Source organism: Triturus cristatus, chromosome 9, assembly GCF_964204655.1.
Source record: "Triturus cristatus chromosome 9, aTriCri1.1, whole genome shotgun sequence".
Classification (NCBI taxonomy): domain Eukaryota; kingdom Metazoa; phylum Chordata; class Amphibia; order Caudata; family Salamandridae; genus Triturus; species Triturus cristatus.
The window spans coordinates 1,013,617,655-1,013,636,766 of NC_140592.1; positions in this window are offsets into that span (position 1 = coordinate 1,013,617,655).

Genomic DNA, 19,112 nt, shown 5'->3' on the forward strand with positions numbered 1-19,112 from the left:
TGTCTCCTTTCTCCCTGGCTCATGTACACCCTTTCTCCTCTCTCAGCTTCACTCTCCCCTTTTCTCGCCCCTTCTTTCTGCATTGCTTTTCTCTGTTATTTTTATTCTTCTGTCATTCTATCCCTTTCTGTTTCAGTCGTCCTTCTCGCCGTGTTTTCTTTCACTCCCCCCCCCCCCTTTCTCCCCACTCCCTTGTGTCCCCTCTGATATGTTCCTTTGAATGAACCCATTTGCAGAACGTTCGCTGCGCATTAATCTGCCTCGGGGTTCCTATTTCATTCCTCTGTCTGTTTACATTTCCCTCCCCCTCGCGCTTTCTTTTCTCTCCCTCTCTCGGCCCTTTGATGCTTGTTTCTTCCATATCCCCTTACTGCACGCGCTCCTCCCTCCCCTTGGTTAATACAGTCAGCCTGTTTCCCTCTGAACAAGCTACAGTGTCCCTGTTGTGCAGCCTGTCCCCCCACACGCCTCTCTTTGTGCGGCGGGCCCTGACCTCCCACATTCCTGGGAGATTTACCTTTCCAGCCCCCTTCCTCCGCCTGGGCCTCCGACTGCAATACCCTGCCTTGTAAGAAAACACAGTGAAAAAAATGCCAGAAAAAGCAAATCTCGGGCTTCAGACCAACACTGCCATATCCTCCTCCCCCAGCACTTCCTCTAGGAAAATTCATCAGCAGGAAAAAATAGAACTAAACCAAATGTTCACTAGAGAATTTGAAAAAAAAGATACAGCAGAGAAGCCTCCATCTCCAGACACTGAACTGACTTCACCACAGAGCTCTCTGCAAGAGCCAGACAAAATGGCCGACCGCCCACATTACATAAGGACAGAATGACGCCACCGGAAAGAACGCACAGTCGATGCTTTTATCGCTGTGGCTGTTATGTGAAGGGAAGTGTACACAGCGAGGGCTTTATCTCTGCTACATGCCGAACTGCGTGACGGGAAGTGCTGGGTGATACGGTTATGGAAAGCAAGCAAATATATGAGACAGGGGATGGGGCTGGATCAGTGACATCTCAAGGATATCTGGGGCCCTAGGCAAGATATATTTTGGGGGCCCCTGCCAGGAACAATTTTGAATTAATTTCCCTGCTTCAGTTTATGCTAAGCCCTCATGATATTTTTGGATTATGTGATAAACTTTCAGAGGGGTTTGCAAAAACAGCTGAAAGCTCAAGCTGCCTGACAGCCGCCTGCCAACCACCAGTGCCACCACCAAAAGAAAGCATGAACAAGCATTGATAATGTCAGCTGCCAAATATTCACAATCACAAATATACCCCCTCTCATCACCGGTATTCTTTCTATAACAGTGAAGAGCAGAGTGCTGAGCCGAGGATTTCCACCTTTCCACTGGATAAAATCTAAGGGGCATATTAACAAGGGCTTTATCTCCGCTTATTTGGCTTTAAAAGCCAAAGAAGCGGAGATAAAAATATCGCCCTATCAACAACAGGGTGCTAACATGCAAAATCGCATGTTAGCACCCTTTTTCACTACGCTTCCGTTTGTATCTCTAATGAGATGCAAAGTGGGCGTTCCAGAGCAAAATAATAGGAGAAATGTCGCTAAGCGACATTTCTCATATTATCAAGCTTCACGCTAACCCTGTTAGAGACAAAAAAAGCAGCGCTAACCACGGTTAATGCTGCTTTTTTACGTCTGCTAATTTTCAGATTTAGCCATGTAATCAAATGGGAGGTGGATTACATGGCTAAATCCACCATGGGCTATCAACAAGGATATCCCTATCCTTGTAGTTTTATTGCTGCATTACCAGCGATAACCTCCCAAAATGCCGCTATTGCTAGATTTTTTTTCGCCTAGGCGGTTAGCTTTGTTAGTAACGCGATAACCAGGCGATATTATCCAGCGATAGCGGGCGTTAAAAAACTTAACGCTAAGCGCCCTTAGCCTTAATTTTCCCTGTTCCTTGTCAATATGCCCCTAATAAAGTTATCCTAATTTCTCTTTGCTTGCCTTGTCCCCTTCTCCTGTTTATGTTTGTACGCTTCTCTGGTTAGAGAGTTACCTTTACCCCTGCTGCCTAAGGAAAAATTAGATGGAGCTATATACAGGAGATGGACAGAGACATAAAGAGAATGGTGTATAGAGGGAGAAGGGGCAAGGATGATGTGGAAGGGATAGGTTAGGTAGGGAGGGAAGTAAAGTAAACAGAGAAAGGCGAGGTAGCCAGAAGGAAAGATAAAGAGAGTTAGAAAGAGCAAGATGTATGTAGATAATTAGAGGAAGAAAAATAGGAGTGGTTTTAGGGACGACTAGAGAGAGATAGAGATGGAGAGAAGGATATATAGAGAGCGGTAGAGGAATACAGTACTCCAAGGGTTGAGATAGAGAAAGAAGCAAAGTGGAAAAAGAAGTGAATTAGAGACAGGCAAATGCAACGAGCGGTAGAGATAGACAGTGAGACAAGGAAAAACAAACAGATACAAGGTAGAGAGGGAGCAAAATAAGGAGATGTATAAAAATCAAGTCTGGTAAAGAGTAGTGGGGAAGAGGGAAAGGTTGGGTGTGTTGTGAAGAATAGAAAGACAAATGTAGAGTAGAGTGAAAAAGGAGATTGAAAGTAGAGTTAGATAAAGAAAAAGAGTTGAGGCTTATACAGCAGTAAAGAGTTGCGAGAGGAAGAAGTGGTGAGGTAGACAGCAATCTATGAAAGAGTTTGAGAATGATAGTCAAGACAAAAGGGGAGGGGAAGAGTAGTGAAATAATGGTGAGGTAATTTGAGAAGTAAAGTAGTGAGAGGGAAAGTGGTGGGGAAAAAGAGGTGATGTAGTGATTAAGATGGGAGTTAGAGCGAAAAAGGAGAAAAAGAGGTCGGAGGAGTGGGGAGGTAGAGAAAGGGCCGAGAGGAAGGTAGGGATTGGGTGAGGTTTTAGTGATATGGAAAAAAAGAGGTAAATATTGAGATAAGGTTGTGTGAGTAGTGAAGTAGATGGAGGTCAGATGGAAAAAGAACCATAAAGTACAAGGGGGCATATTATCAAGCACGGCGTTAAAATTATCGCCGCTTTAGCGGCAGAAAACTGCCGCTAAAGCGGCGATAATGGGCTTGATAATATGCTGCAGAGAATTCCCATAGAAGCCCATGTTGACACCAGAACATGGGCTTCGATTGGAATTCTCAACTGCATATTAAAAAGCACATTATTGCCGCTTTAGCAGCAGTTTTCTGCCACTAAAGCGGCGATAATTTTAACGCCGTTTCTTCATAATATGCCCCAGAGAGAGGAATGAGGCTTACATTTGATGTAGAGAGAGGGGACCAAGAGCGACAGATATAGATGTAGGCACAGAGAGTGATATAGAGAGGGGCAAGGTCATCAGAGGGAGGTAAAGAGAGAGAGACGAAGTTGAGTGAGAAATATGTGGTGTATAGAGAGAGAGATGAGGTAGTGAGAGCTGATATATTGAGAGAAGATGAAGGTGCGAGATACGTTAAGGGAGATGAAGTAAGGGGAGAGAAATGACACAGAACGATTCTTTTTTTAATTCAAATGCCACTAACTGTCTGAGAGTGGGAGGGTTAATTCTGGGCAGGCCAGGCGTGCTCACTAGGAGGCAGATTTATTATTTTTTAGTGCAGCACAGTGCAGCAATTAAATTGCTGCACTGTCAGGAGAAGGCAGTGCAGATCAATATTTATTAAAAATGGCCTTTTGCATTCTGCAGCTCACTACCCCACGAGGTCACACAAACAGGCTGCCTAGCTCCATGCACAATGTTTGCACCATGGTGCAGGAATGCATGTGTGCTCTCTTGCATGGGACTTGTAAAAAATCTACGTCTAGACAAATTCTTAAACATTCCTCAGATTGTATCTGTGCTGTACATTGCAGAGCACATGCAATTTGTAGAATGTATGGAGAAATTAAAACATGTCTCAGGGTTGCTGTAAGGAGGCGCTATTTTTTTATGCAAAGTCTTGAGCTGGCTATCTTAGTAGGCACGTACACTAATCCACATACGTTACACCCAAATAACACCCCTTGATGCAAATTGGAGCAAAGCAGTGCAAAACGCTATTTCTTTTGTGCTGGAAAGTAAATAACATTGCAAGGGTTGGCGCTGCTTTGTGTCACTTTCCATGGCTTTGCCCCAGTGCAAACCCTCAGTAAATCTGGCCCTATGTTTCTGTTAGGTATGCTTTGCTTAAGCTGTTTTATCTGAGCAACATCATGACAAGAATTTTGATGGCCCAGTTTTCTTTATCAGGATCCCACCTTGGAAGGTGTTGGCCTGGGGCAATTGACCGCTTTGTCTGTGCCTTAAAACGTATCAGGGCCGGAGGACAGTACGCTGATTTCAATGCTTCATTTCGGTCCAGGATCCACCTCCCACCAGGGCCGGACTGGCCGTAGCGGGCACCGGGCAATCCCCCGGTGCTCCGCACGGGTGGGGGCCGGTTTTGGGCCCCTGGGGGCCGTTTTTGTTACAGGGCCGTTTTTGCACCATAGCTGCAAAATCGGCCGAAAACCGTCCCTGGCAAAGAGCTCGGCGGCCCCCCAAAAGCCCGGGAGGTGGCGGTCGAGTACTTTGCCAGGGCCGGTTTTGGTTCCCAGTCCAGCCCTGCCTCCCACCCATATTTTTAATTGGCTTGTGTCATTGTCCTTCGTAAACGCCGGCTGCCGAGTCGTTATTAGGCTTGTTAGTCCCTCCTTGGTACCGCCTTGTCTGCATTTGTTACCTCCCATAACGACTGGACCTTTTACTGGTGTTGTTACATGGTCTGCTTTATAAGTCAGTGGGCACTATTTTATTTAATGCTCTTCCCCTATTCCACTCACTACCTCGCAGCACGCTGCCTGCTTTTATTTTAATTTTTACTAATGGCGGTCCGCTTAAACTATAGCGGCCGTGTTTTTTAATTTATTTATTTTGTTTACTAGCGTCTATGCGGGGCGCTTTCACATTCATAGAGTCCGTGCCCCTTTCTTTACACAAACCGCGTCTAAAGAAAGGTATGTGGTCGACATTAAAGTGAAAGTGCGGCAAGGGTGCTTTTACCCCAAAAAAACATCTGTTTGTGAACTTGACAAACAGATGCTTTTTTTTGTCAAAGCCCCCATGCCGTGGTTTCATTTTAGTATCGGACAAGCCCCTTTCTTTAGACGCGGGTTGTCTAAAGAAAGGGGCGTGGCCTTCATGAATGTGAAAGCGCCGCACAGGCGTTAGTAAAAAAAACAAATATTTGCAATGCAATAGGTCTCGTATTTGCGAGAGTTTAAGCTATTGCATTGCCAATAGCTTAACCTCTCGTTAATGCGAGACTTGTTGCATTGCAAATGCTTGTTTTTAGGGTGCCTGGTCCTATTTTGATCCCAATCCAACCCTGCAATGCAAGTAGTGTATAGAAAGAACAGTGTGCACAGGAAAAAGTGTGATATACAAAGAATGCAGAAGACCGTGTAAAGCCGTGCAACCGATAAGCATATAGAACAATGTACACTTCAAGTGTGTTCCACCATGGAGCGCGGTGATTGGACGGAATAGAGCGCACACACGATCGTGCCCAGTAACTGCGCTCGGACCCGTAAGAGTCAGAGACGAACAGAACACGTTTGGAGAAGTTTGCACAGTGTGTGATCACGCTTGTGCCACGCGACAGCGGCCTTTAGGAAGAAGAACCAGAAAAGGTGGGCCCATCTGGAGAACACGCTCCTCAGAAGTGTTAGTTTATAAACGATGCACATCACCGCGTGCCGCTTGCTTTGTCACCTTCTGTTCAGCTTCACTTTAATTTGTCGCCCACACACGCACAGCTGATTCTTGACAGCCCCGGGCTCTGCTGTTCAGCGCCTCCCCGGCGTGGCAAGGGTTAAAAGCCCTTCATTGCTCGGTATTGATTTCCGGCACCGAAGGCTGGCTCCAGCAGCCCCCCCCCCCCCTGCTCCCAGCCTTTAAACACAGCTCCTTTTCATGGGTTACTGTCCCTCTGCACTGACTCTCACAGGGCTTTCTTCATGGCCGCACATTAACCCGTGCATGTGAGAGGGCCGGGGCACCTGGGATCAGGCTGGGGCCCTTATGCATGAGCCATGAACGGCAGGTGGGTCAGTGGTAGGAGCAGCTTAAGAATTTTGGGGGGCCTTGGGCCAAATGTATTTCGGGGGGGGGCCCTGTTCGGATCAGCTTTGAATCTATGATCCAGTTGCAGCTCTTTCCTGCCTTCTTTGGCCAGGCCACTGACAGTGCACATGCGCACTCCGCCAAATTCGAAGTGTGCTTATATCTAATATTCAGGGATAGTGATGTGTGCTTTCAGTAGCGTAGCACAGCAGCAGCAGACTTATAATATTACTGCAAATAATCTCTGTGGCACTCTCCCATTTCCCATATGTAAAATCCTGTTCGGATCTAAAAGGAACTTTTTTATGGATGTTGCATGAATCGTAAACACCACATTTGTCTGCAGAATGTCTGTAATAGACTCTCACACATCACCCACATTAAAAATAAATGAAAGGAAAACACTATTTGCAACAATCTCTTTAAGAATTATTCAAGGTCCTTAAGGCAAAGACTCTCTGCAGAACATAGATGGCTCTATCAGCCCCCCCCCCCTGCAATACTGGGGCCCCGGGTCAGAGCCACTTTGCCCGCGCCTGGTCAATGATATCATTTTAATATCAACTACACAGCGCTGCTTCTGTTTTAGGGTCCATGAATTCGCCCAATGATCTATCGGCACCTGAGGTCTTAAGGTGTGACGCATGGCTGCCGAAACTGTGGCCGAACAGGGGTCAATGCTACAGAGGTTAATTAATGCGCATCCCAAGATTGTAGACATCTGCCTGATAGAATCCAGTGCGCAATGAAGTCAGAGTTTTTCTAGGTTACACAGGCTACTTACACAGTGATAATAGGAAAGAGATTTTTAGTGAGACATGGCCACCAGCGCAGCAAGCATTGGTAAAGCCAGTAGGTCTTGCCTACATGAGAGCTATTGTCTTTGCCAATGTCTTTTAGCTATGTTGTACAACAGCGTAGCTGCTGTTCAGCATGGCTAAATGTTAGTGGCATGGCATAGAGTAGAGTGGCGTAGAGGAGAATGGAGTAGAGTGGCGTAGAGTACAGTGGCATGGAATGGCATACAGTGGCATAGAGTAGAGTGGCATAGAGTGGAATGAAGTAGCGTAGAATAGAGTGCTTTAGAATAGAGTGGCTTAGAGTGAAGTGGCCTAGGGTGGTGTAGAGTGGCTTTTTGTGGAGTGGCATAAAGTGGAATGGCGTGGCGTGGAGAAGCAGAGTCATGTAGAGTGGCATAGAGAGGAGTGGAGTGAAATGGCATAGAGTAGCTTAGAATGGCATAGAGTAGAGTGGCATTGAGTGGCATAAAGTGTAGTAGTGTAGAGTGGTGTCAAAGACAGTGACATGGAGTAGAGTGCTAGGAGGGGGGGCCACTTTGAAGTGCGGTCCATTGCCCATATGAGTACTGTAGTCAGTGAGGCACAAAGTAGGGAGGCGTAAAGTTGGGTGGTGTAGAGTGGATTGGAGTAGAGTGGTGTAGAGTTGAGTGGATTGGCGTAGAGTAGAATGGAGTGGCCTAGAGTAGAGTGGCATAGAGTGCCATAGAGCGATGTGGAGTGATGTGGAGTGGAGTGGAGTAGCGTACAGTAGAGTGCCTTCGGGTGGAGTGGCGTAGAGTGCCATAGAGTGGTGTGGAGTGGAGTGTTGTAGCGTGGAATGGCGTATACTGGAGTTGAGTGGTGCAGAGTGGCATAGAGTGGAGTGGTGTAGAATAGAGTGGTGTGGGATAGAATCACTTGAAGTGGCATAAAGTGTAGTGCAGTGGCATAGACTAGAATTGAGTGGCATAGAGTAGAGTGGCGTAGAGTGGAGTGGAATGGCATAGAATGGCGTAAAGTGAAGTGAAATAGAATACAGTGGCATAGAGTGGCATAGAGTGGTGTGGAGTGGAGTGGCGTAAAGTGTAGTGGAGTGGTATAGAGAGGAGTGGTGTACAGAGGCATGGTGTAGAGTGGTGTAGAGTGAAGTAGCATAGAGTAGAGGGGGATAGAGTAGTACAGTTGTGGGTTTAAGTAACTAAAGTGTCAGTAGAGATGGCAGATAGGGTGAAACCTACATAAATAGGAAGCTGTAAAATATCCCAAAATTTGAAAGATGTGCAAATATATGCACTTCCATTAATTGTAAAGAAAATCCAATGTAAAATAACGAGCATATTTTGAAAACCTTTTTCAAAATAAAAGCGCATCTTTTGAAAGCATTCGTCCCCCTATTTTGTAATTACAGAGCATAATTTAATGTGTCCGAGTGATGTCTCAGTATGACTAAAGCGTCAAAAGATGCGCCTGATAGGATGAAAGCAACATAAATGAAAAGCTGCATGCCATTGTTAAAAGCACGAAAACACATTGCGTGAATAGGAATAATTCCGAAATGCTTATAAAAAATATTGCATTGCAAGAAGATGAGGAAGAACAAAGATGAGGAAGAAAACATACTTCATCCATGCTTCAGGGAGGAGCTAACACAAGAAAGAAAGGAAAGCCTACAGGAGGTAAGCAATCAAAAGACTGCAAATGAGAGTGACAATAAAAACAACCAATGGTATGCTATGTGCCAGTTAAGCCACTGAATAGTAAACAATACATTTCGCAGCACAGCGCATGCCGTCTGTGGGCGAGACCTATAAATGAATGGAGTAAGTAGTAGCTGAAATGAGAACACATTTTGATAAAAACATGTCCTCCAAGGTTGGGTAAATCAACTTCCCTACTCATTTTTTCAAGTTGGTCTTTATTATAGGGGTGGGCGGAATTTGCGGAATTAACCTTCGCAAATTATCGCGAGAATGTTTAAAATTATCGCAAACAAGCAGAAATATCGCAAAGATGCGGAAGTTTTTTTCCGGCATGTTCGCGAGATTTTCTGCATGGTTGCGGGTCGCCAACTTACCCATGTGGTTGCTTGCGGGCGCGGCCATCTTGTTTTGAGTTGTTCTCGCGGTGCATGATCGCGAGAAGAAAGACGTGATCGCGCGACGCATGACGTCACTGCGGGCGCGAACTGTCGCGAGACAGCGCAAATGGCTAAAAACAATACAACATCTCATGGAGAACGCGACCGGATCAAGAAAACTTGTCGGCGAACGCAGGGATTCAGGTAAGGCGATCGCGCGCGCGCGAGAATGTATCATTTTACAGCGCGAGCAAGAAACAAATTATCGCCAAGCTGCGGAAACCGGAATTTTTGACATTTTCGCGCTCTCCGCGGAACGCAAAAATGTCAAATTATCGCAATTTCCGCGAACGGAACGAAATTATTGCCCAGGCCTACTTTATTATCATTTTCATAACCCACACAGAGTTACAAATAAGGTCATAAAAAAACTCAACAGTGTTCATGGGTTGGTATTTCCAATACTGATCCGCCCATGTGGCGATAGCTTAGTGTTCCAATGCTCATGTAAAGATTCAAAATCAACAACTAACAAATGAATAATCCAGACCACCTCACCCAGCTGCAGAGTCCACATGTTATGGTATCATGCAGAGAATAGGGCGCACCACAAGGTCCACCAACGCACACCTCTGATAGCTGCGTCTATGGAAAGCAGGGCCCAGCAAACAAGCACCATATACAGTTATCTTTGAACCTTAATATTCAACAAGTCTGGCCTCTAGGGCAGCTTATCATTTAATTTGAGATTAACAGCTCTAAGGAGCGGTTCCCAGTGAAGCCTCGCCCTAGGCCTCGATGGTCTGGAGTGAACTCACATCCAACAGACTTTGGCATGCTTGGGGAGATCCATTTTCCAGTGCCACAAATTCGGAGCAGATGGGTATCTCCAGTTAATGGCTATCTGGTGCTTGGTGAGGGTCATGGCTAAGCATAAGAACTTGATAGTAGAATTGTTAGCATTAGATCTTGACACAAGTCCCAATAGGCAGATGTTTGGGTAATCCAGTCCACTTTTACCTGTCCACTCCGACAGGTAAGAGGTAACCTTTTCCCATCCATGCCTGATGACCCCGCAAGACCAAACCATGTGTATAAATGGGGCCCCTTCTTCGTTTCATCTAGGGCTTCCTAGGGGTGTCTGGGGGTACATGGTTTGTAAGCATGCAGGGATTACATTTGTTATGTGAACATAGTTAAATTGAATGAGTCTGAGACGGGCATTTACAAAGACATAATGAATGTACTGCAGGACTCGATTCCATCCATTCAAATTCTGTGAATGTATCACCCAGCTCTTCTTTCCATTTGGTTTTATGGGAAGCCACCATTTTTGCGTTGTGGCCCTCATTGCCTTGTAGGTTAATGTAATGAAGTTCCTACTTTTGCTCAATGCACATTATATCTGCATGAGTGCGTAAATTGGGGGCTCTGTCCCTTTCCCCCATATAAGTGCAACTGCCTTAGTCAAAGCTGCATGATTCAGAAATTGCCCGGGGGGGGGGGGAGGGGGGTCCTACACTTGTATTACCTCATCAAAAGGTAAGAGGTGGTCAGAGTCATACAGGTCACCCAGTGCGGTTATCCCCGCCTGGGTCCAAAGAACTGTCCATCCTTTTATCCGGTTTGGCAAAACGTGTGAGGGACCACAGTGTGACCTGAGGAGCGTACACAACTATGCTGGGCCTTCGTCTGGAACATGCCAGTTGCAACATGCAGTTTGCAGCAAAGCAAAGGTAGTCCGGGGTTGGACAATTCTTGTCCAGTAAATGCTTGCAGACATCTATAGGGGCCAATCTGCCTTTGAAATAGGTGTGTTCCATGGAGGCTCCCAGCTGAACAAACCCGCCATGGAGTTCATCAAGCAATATCGGCAGGCCTGAGGTGTAGTCTTGAACGAATAATAAAATGCAATCTGCATAGAGCAAGATGGGGTGTGTGCACACATGAATTGCGATCCCCAGCCATGCACCTCTACCTCAGATATAGCACGCTATAGGCTTCATGACGAGCATTAACAGTAGTATGGAAAAGAGCAGCTTTGCCACGTCGCCTGTTGCACCGGCCTAGCTTCCAAGATCACGGCGCCTGTCCTGACCAGGGCTATAGGGGCTGAGTAGAGAAGCTTCACTAATTTGAATCATGCTGTCCCCAGAACACATGTATCTTAAGATGGACCAACGAAGGCCCCATTTTACAGAGTTGAAAGCCTTCTCCATGTCAATGGAGGCTGACTTTGTAAAGTCACCCGTGGCACTACTAAGAATGTGGAACAACCATCTAATGTCGTTGACACTGTTGCGTCTGGGACAAACCCACATTGATCATGGTGTATCAAGTAGGGGAACACCTCGAGCATCCTTTTGGGAAGACACTTTCCAAGGACTTTACAACCAAGGTTACGGAGTGAGAGAGGAGGATAGGAGCTGACTTGAAGTGAGATACAACCAACCTTGGACAGCACCACAATCACCACCTCCCTCGTAGTCGGTGATAGACACCCTCTGGCAAATGCTTCACAATACAAATTCAGTAAGTGGGATATCAGGCCACCCCCTTTATGCATTGGTCCATCTGTGTATCATGCTGTGGTGTACATGAAGTGTATAAGCTATGGTAGTATGCAGCGAATGAAGTATTAATGCTTGTCATAACGTGTGTAATCTCTCCATAACCATTGCGCAAAGCCAGAATGACCCACATGGCAGAGTGATTTTAACCAGGCGCATCAATAGGCAGCCTTTCTTGTCCACTTCAGTGTGACTAAAGGCTGGATACTCTTGATAGTAACATTGGCGCAGCCTGTCTCCCAATTCGTTGTTTAAATGTTGTTGGTGCTTTAATCTAGGCAGGCGGTTGGGTTTGGCCAGTGTCATCCAGTTTGTTGATGCCACGTCCTGATACAGGTTCTTGAGTTGGGCCTTCAAAGCCCTGCCAACTCCTGTTTTGGATTTCAAGCATATCCTCCTGATTGATGTACACCTTAAAGGTGTCCCGCACTAGTAAAGGATTGGGCTTGGATCCTTTATTGATGTCAATAAATTGTGTCATTCCCTCGTATATTGCATGCCTGAATAAGGCATATGCAGCATAGATACCTGCCACCTCCATGTTGGTATCCTAGTGACACCATATCCCCACTCCAATGTCATTAACAATGGATTGTGGTCAGATGAAGTCCTTGTTCAGTATTTCATCCCCAATACATGTGTGCTCAGGGTGGATGTGGTGAGGAACAGGTCTGTGTGAGTCTAGAACATGTGTATGGGTGAAAAAAGGAATATTCCTGTTTTAGTGGGTTTAATGCCCTCCATCAGTCTGCCAAATCCCAGCCTTTAGCCCAAAGTGTCAGTCTCTCTGCCAGCTTCTGGACTGAAGTGCCCTGAGTCGTTGGATGTGACACATCTAATTCAGTATATATGAGCGTTATGATCCCCACCAATGAGGGATGTGTCCAGGGGTATCGGGCAAAAAACGTGCCCGCCCGTTCGAAAAATGCCATCCGCCCAATATTGGGGGCATAGGAGTTAATTTAATGTAACACTCTGCCATCTAACCTGCCGAATAAGCAGCTATAACAACCTTCCCATCTAGCTTACACCCCGTGACCTATTAGGGAACCCCCGGACAGACCTAGATTGCTACTCCACATGACAGTACTATGAACCTGTCCTCTCCATCTTCACTGGAGCCTTGCACCCTCTTGTAATGTAAGGCGGGTCTCTTGTTGTAGTGCCACTTCTACTCCTCGCTGCTTCAGGTATGTGTGAATTATGCGTCTCTTTGTGGGGCTCCCCAGGCCACAGATGTTCTACGTCAAAAAAAGTGTAGATAGAAGCCATCTGCTTCATGGTCCTCGTCCCAGACCAGCAACCACTCGCCTTCCCAGGCTCAGTGCATGGAGGCAGCCTTGGAGGACATCCCTACGGTGGCGCCCATATTAACCGAGTTGTAGTGTGGGTGGTGCAGGTGGCTGCTGTGTGTTGGCTAGAAGATCTCCCTGCCCAGCAGCTGAGTGGTAGGCCCTCTATCCACAACAAAATGCAACACAAACTCCCTTCCCAGGGCCGGGCTGCAAACTGCCTCATGCCCAGCAGTGTCCACAGAAACGGACCATCCTGCATTGCGACCGGTCATGCAGTGTTTTCCTTAAAAACAAAACATTAACATGGCTGCGTCTTGGTGCTCAGGCCAGCAGGGGGAAAAGACAATGGGTGCCTTCCTCCCAGGCCATCCTGAATCTAATGATCACAGAAAGCTGTAGATCAACGTCTACAGGTATGTCACCATCTGTAAAAGAAAGGGGGGGGGGCGGCTGTGGCTCCGAGCATCATCCCCTCGGTCCAAGTTGCGTGGCCCACTCTAGCTTGGGATCACAGGTCGTCCGCCAGCTGTGGTGTGATTTGGGGCAATTCATCGTCGGAGATCTTGGATCCTTCTTTGGCGTAGCTTCGCAGTTGCTGCCACTCATCACCGGCCATCTGTGCCAGTGCTGCCACAGCTGACAGAGCATCATCACGACCCTCCACTGCACGGGAGGGATTAGGGCTGCTTTTGGTGTTACGCCAAACGCAGTTTCCTTTAGGAGGGCGTCTTGGTTTGGAGGTTTGGTCAGATATCCGCCCCCCCCCCCCAGAATTGTCTCTCATTTCAGACCCTTCCTAAGCCTCCATGTGGACAGAGGAGAATGAGGATTGATCCCCTACCCTGAGCTTTATTTGTGCCAGGAACAACAGCTTGTGTGGCTTTTGAAGCTGATGCAACTTGGTTTTAATTTATTTGCATTGACTCGACCCGAAGGTATCGGAGTGCGTTACATGAGCACCAGTTACGTTACACAAGGACACATTCATTTATTGTTAGGCACAGGGAGATTACATGATTGGCCAATAATCACAGGATGGTGAGCCGATGCCGAGATTCCAACCTGGTTCCCCAGTTCCAAACCCGGCCGCTCTGACCATTACGCAACATATTGGTCGTAATTAATTATGATGTAGTTGGATTGCCGCAGTATAGTCCGGGAAGCCCGTTACATTTTCTCTAGCTCTCTGTAAGATAGTATACCTGTCCTTGAAGCGTAGCAACTTGACTTTTAGGGCCCTTAGTGGTTGTTCAAGCCTAGGCTGGTGGCCTGGCGTGGGCTCTTTAGACTGCAAAATACATCCTGTGATTTCCTCAGAGTCCAGTGCTGTCTTGATTCATTCCTCTAAAATGGCGGCAAGGTCTCTGCCCTGGCTTCTCTCTGGAAACGCAGGTTAATATGACATGACCTGCCTCCTGCATCCCCGGCCATCTTTTCAAGGTACCTTACCCATTCTAACAGCTCAGCGGATAGGTTATTCAACTCCACTGCTTCAGGAGAGATTTCTGCAGTGGTGAGTTCTGTTCTATTCTATGATTCTTGTAAAGCGTATGGCTACCTATAGGCCTCCCAGCGCTAGGAACAGTCATCGTAGTAACCAAGAGGCCACTAAAGGGGAAGATTAGTTACTAAAGAGGCAGGTTTTCAAAGCTGTGCGAAAAGAGAGTTTGTTGGTGAGTTTATTTGGATGTGTATTCCAGATTTTGGGGCCAGCAAACCAGTTACCGTAAACCTGTCAGCCAGTTTTCACTTATCTGCACATACCAGTGTAAGGTCAAGTGCAATTGAATCAATTCTGGCCTCTAGGGCCGTCTTGGTGTCCATTGTTGCCTTTAGCAGTGTGTGCAAGGTGATTCCCTCTTCTGGTGCAGAGGCTGTGGCTAGCGTTTGGTCTAGACACTCCGGGGTCTGATCTGATGGGTCTGTTGATGGCGGGCGGGTACTACTGTTGTTCATGTTAGGTTGTGGCTGTGGGTGGGGCCAGGTTTGTATTAGTGACGTCCATCAAGGATGGGGCCAACACCCAGGGCCCAACTGTCCCCCTTTAGTTCAACACTGAGATTATTGCCTCTTGTGCCTCTTGCGGTCAGAGGAGAGGGGGCAGAAGACAGAGGGTCCGTTCAGCATCCCTCTCGCTCCCCGGGCAAGTCCAGAAGAAGGGTCTCCTCACCCTCCAGCAATGCCTAAATGAGTGGGGGGAGCAAGGGAGCCCATGAAGGCCTCCCTTTGCCCTGTCAGCCGAAGCTGATCTATGGCCGCCTCCCTTCATGCAATATGTCCACCTGGAGCATGCAGGACCCAGTGTAGGAACCGTTAGCTAGACTCCAGTCATTCACGGTTTGCAGAACGACTCAGGCCAAGCCGTCTCTCTCTTACTCTTTTGGGCACTCGAGGGCTGGCCGGCCATTTATGTGAGGCCCTCTCTGTCCGCTCTCATGCACCCATTTGTGGCAGAATTCTCCGCTGTCTCTTCCTCTCCATCCGTCTTGTGTTGGCGTGGGGACCTCTTCTGGTCATGGATCTCCTCTGATGGCACTTCTAATCAGTCCCCATCAAGCTCACAGGTAATCAAGCTCAGCAGCTGTCAGTCAGCTGTATCTCAAGCGAGTAGGAGGTAATGAAGGCGCTCATGAAGGCCTCTCCTGGCTCTGTCAGATGAAGACGTCCTCTGCACCACCCTCTTCATGTTGTGTGTCTGTCAGGAATTTGCAGTGCCTGGTACAAGAGCCAAGTGTTGTGCCGCCGTCACATGCAACCAGCAGAAAGTCTCAGGCAGCTTTGCCCTGGTCTGACTGCTCATGTGTGGTCATGGAGCAGGCCCTTGTCGTTCGTTCTCCAGCGCCAATTCATGGCAGAGCCCACCCCCTAGCTCTCCACTCGGACTGACTCCTGTTGTCGTGGGGTCCCTCTCCAATGACAGGCCTTCTCCAATGGCACCAGGCCCCCTCTCAGGGGTCATTTAAGTGGCACAGGAAGGCGGACATCATCTTAAAAGTCGGTGCCGGACGGGTTGCTTTGCTTGGCACCGCAATGTTATAGGTCACAGCAACTCCAAATCTTAAACTTAATAGCTGCACCATTTGGGGACTATTTTCACCTCTTAGCAAGATTTCAGACTTTTGAGGCTAGGATTAGTGTAGATTTGGGGCAGCCTCATGGGAGCTGGCCATACACACGTCTCACTCCATTAGCTATTGGGCACCCCCCCAACTTCCCTATTCAGTAATCACTTAATATATAATTAGATCATACATCTAGTAATCAAATACCACCATGGAACTAAACTGAATAAATCCACCTTATGATAAGCCTACTCAATTAGCTAACACACACTGAAATGAAAAATGATCACTTCATACAAAATAAAGCAAATGTTGTACTACATATCAGATATGAATAAACAGCATTTGTTAATGATATATGTCATATTAACTTAAAGTACTGTGCAAATGATTTATGTCGGTAGAGTAAAATACAGCAACGTAGAATGCACCAGTGTAAAACCCCCCAGTACAAGACTCCTGTCTAGGTGAATATTTAATAAAACGACGTCGTCAAAGGTTTGTTTACCCTGATGTGAAATAGAAAGACATACAAGGTTCTTGCCTATGGCACTTCAACTGCTGTTAATTTAGAAACATCTTCAAAGTCTAAAACTACAAAATGAGTTAGAGATTAACTCTGCTGATAAACACCAAAAGCATCATAATTTGTTAGGGACTTCTATGAAGTAAAGTAAACTGAACTATTGCAGTTGAGCTGCACCATTCAGTTTTCTCATCAGTGGAATTCATGAATGGGCATGACCAGTCTAGGTGAGCTATGAAATATTAACTTAAATCCCATATAGCAACTACAGTGTTCAAAGGCGCATGCCGCTGGCCTCCATACAAGACGAAAAAATTCACCATTTCTGTCTGCCTAGATTTAGTAGTTTCCGCCCTCTCAAATGAGGGTATGGAGACTTCTATGACCAAATTTATGAACAGAAAGTTTCTATTAGCAACTTTTAGACTATTCGTGAAATTCTTCACCACCAGGGCGGCTATCAGTGTATAGAAATGATTAGAAAAACGAAAAACGAAAAAAAAAATGTTGATTTAATTATAAAATATAAATACACTGTTCCCTAACTGCTCTTCTCTCCTCGGACTATGACATGAACAAGACACAACAAATGAGCTTACAAATATAACACCCTGTTTAATGTATTTTAAATGAATGTCTTATTTTTAAATTATTTAAAAAAAATATTAATTACAATGTTCCCCAATTTACAGAATCAGTTGCACTGAAAATATTACAAGCTTGGTTGCAAATTATATTTTTAATTATGATTATCATAAATTAATTTTAATGTTAGTTAAAATTTTAATTACACTACAATGTTATTTAATAGTTAAAACATCAAGGGGCCGATTCCAATCCTGGAAAAAGGCTGTACAAATCGTTGTATGGAGCGTGTTTCCCATACAACTCGTACCCGGTAAACTTTTCTTACAACCTAGGAAGTACGATTCGTACAGAAAGCCTCTTTCCATACAAATTGTACAAAAGACCATACAGCTAAAATAAACCAACGATTCTGTTCCGGAACAGCTTGCACGCGACGTCTGTATGTATTCCAGCAGCGGTTTCCAGCCCAGCAAGTACGATTCGTCCCTACGGCACTCCGTACGGCTCTTTTCTTACAAAAACAGCCGTAAAAGCAGAGTCCCCAGGGGTACGAGTCGTACAGGAATACACCCCTGTGCGTTGTGTACGTATGGTGCATACCCCAACATCGCGTACCCCAACATCGCGTACCCCAACATCACGAACCCCAACATCGCGTATGTACTGTGCGTACCCCCAATGTCACGTACCCCAACATCGCATACCCCAACATCGCATACCCCAACATCACATACCCCAACATCGTGTATGTACTGTGCGTACCCCCAACATCGCGTAACCCAACATCCCGTATGTACGCACCGTACATACGCGATGTTGGGGTACGCGATGTTGGGGTACGCAATGTTGGGGGTACGCACAGTACATACGCGATGTTGGGGAACGTGATGTTGGGGTACGCGATATTGGGGTATGCGATGTTGGGGTACGTGATGTTGGGGTACGTGATCTTGGGGTATGCACCGTACGTACACAATGCACAGGGGTGTATGCCTGTACGACTCGTACCCATGTACGACTCGCACCCCAGGAACAACTTTTCCCGGGATACGAGTCGTACAAAGTTCGCTTCGTAGCGGGTAATGGCATTCCCCGTGTACGGGACGTTTTCCGTACAAATCGTAAATCGGGAAGCCGGCCCGGATCGTACTAGTACGGTCGGACTGCATTTTCACAATTTGTACGGAAAAGTGTCCGGGTCCGTATCGTACAACTTTTCTCGATCTGATTTGTAAGGATCGGGCCGATCCGTACAAATCGGATCGGGAAAAGTTGTATTTTTCCCATACGAATCGTACTTCACGGGTCGGACGGGACTTGTACGATTTGTATGGAAAAATTTACCGATACGAGTCGGACGGGAAAAAAAAAACAGGATCGGAATCGGCCCCCAAATATTTTAAAGTATGTTAAAAAGATATTAATTAAAAATATTTTTACAAATAAATGCAATATAAAAAGTAATTTCATTTATTGTATATTTTGTCTTATGTGTTGTTAATTTTAGTGTTATTCTCTGCCACCACTGGTTTCTATTGGAATGTATTGAAGTACAAATTGTTGGTCATGTGCTGATGCTTACTTTTCTCCTGGGCTTGGCTAGAGTAGATTTAAGCCTGTTTTGTCAGTAGTACTGCTGCTGTGGAAGTAGGTGTGTTTTTTAAAACTGTAAATAACTTACTCAGTCAGTCAGTCAAATTTAACTTTATTCGGCTGATTATAGCCATCAAAGTACAAATAACAAAACAAGACAAATCAAATCTACAATAAATAAAACCCATAAACGATTATTATTAATCTTCGTAGAGTCCTGCTCCACTCAAAGTTCATTATCCACAATAGGACAAAATACGCTCCTTCAAATGATACAACAGTTCATACAAAAATGAGCACACCTCAAGAATCCATGACAGAAGAAAATAGCAACAAAAAAATGGAAATACAGCCCACTAACACATAATTAGGCCTGGGAATAAATAAGATAAATAAATAAGATACAATTAGCCCAGCTTAGACTTATCCAACATTACATATAAAAAAGCGTAAAAATACATTTTTAAATAACATGATTCACGGCCGTGTCCACAGGGAGGTTCATGTATAACCTATTCCTGCACCTGA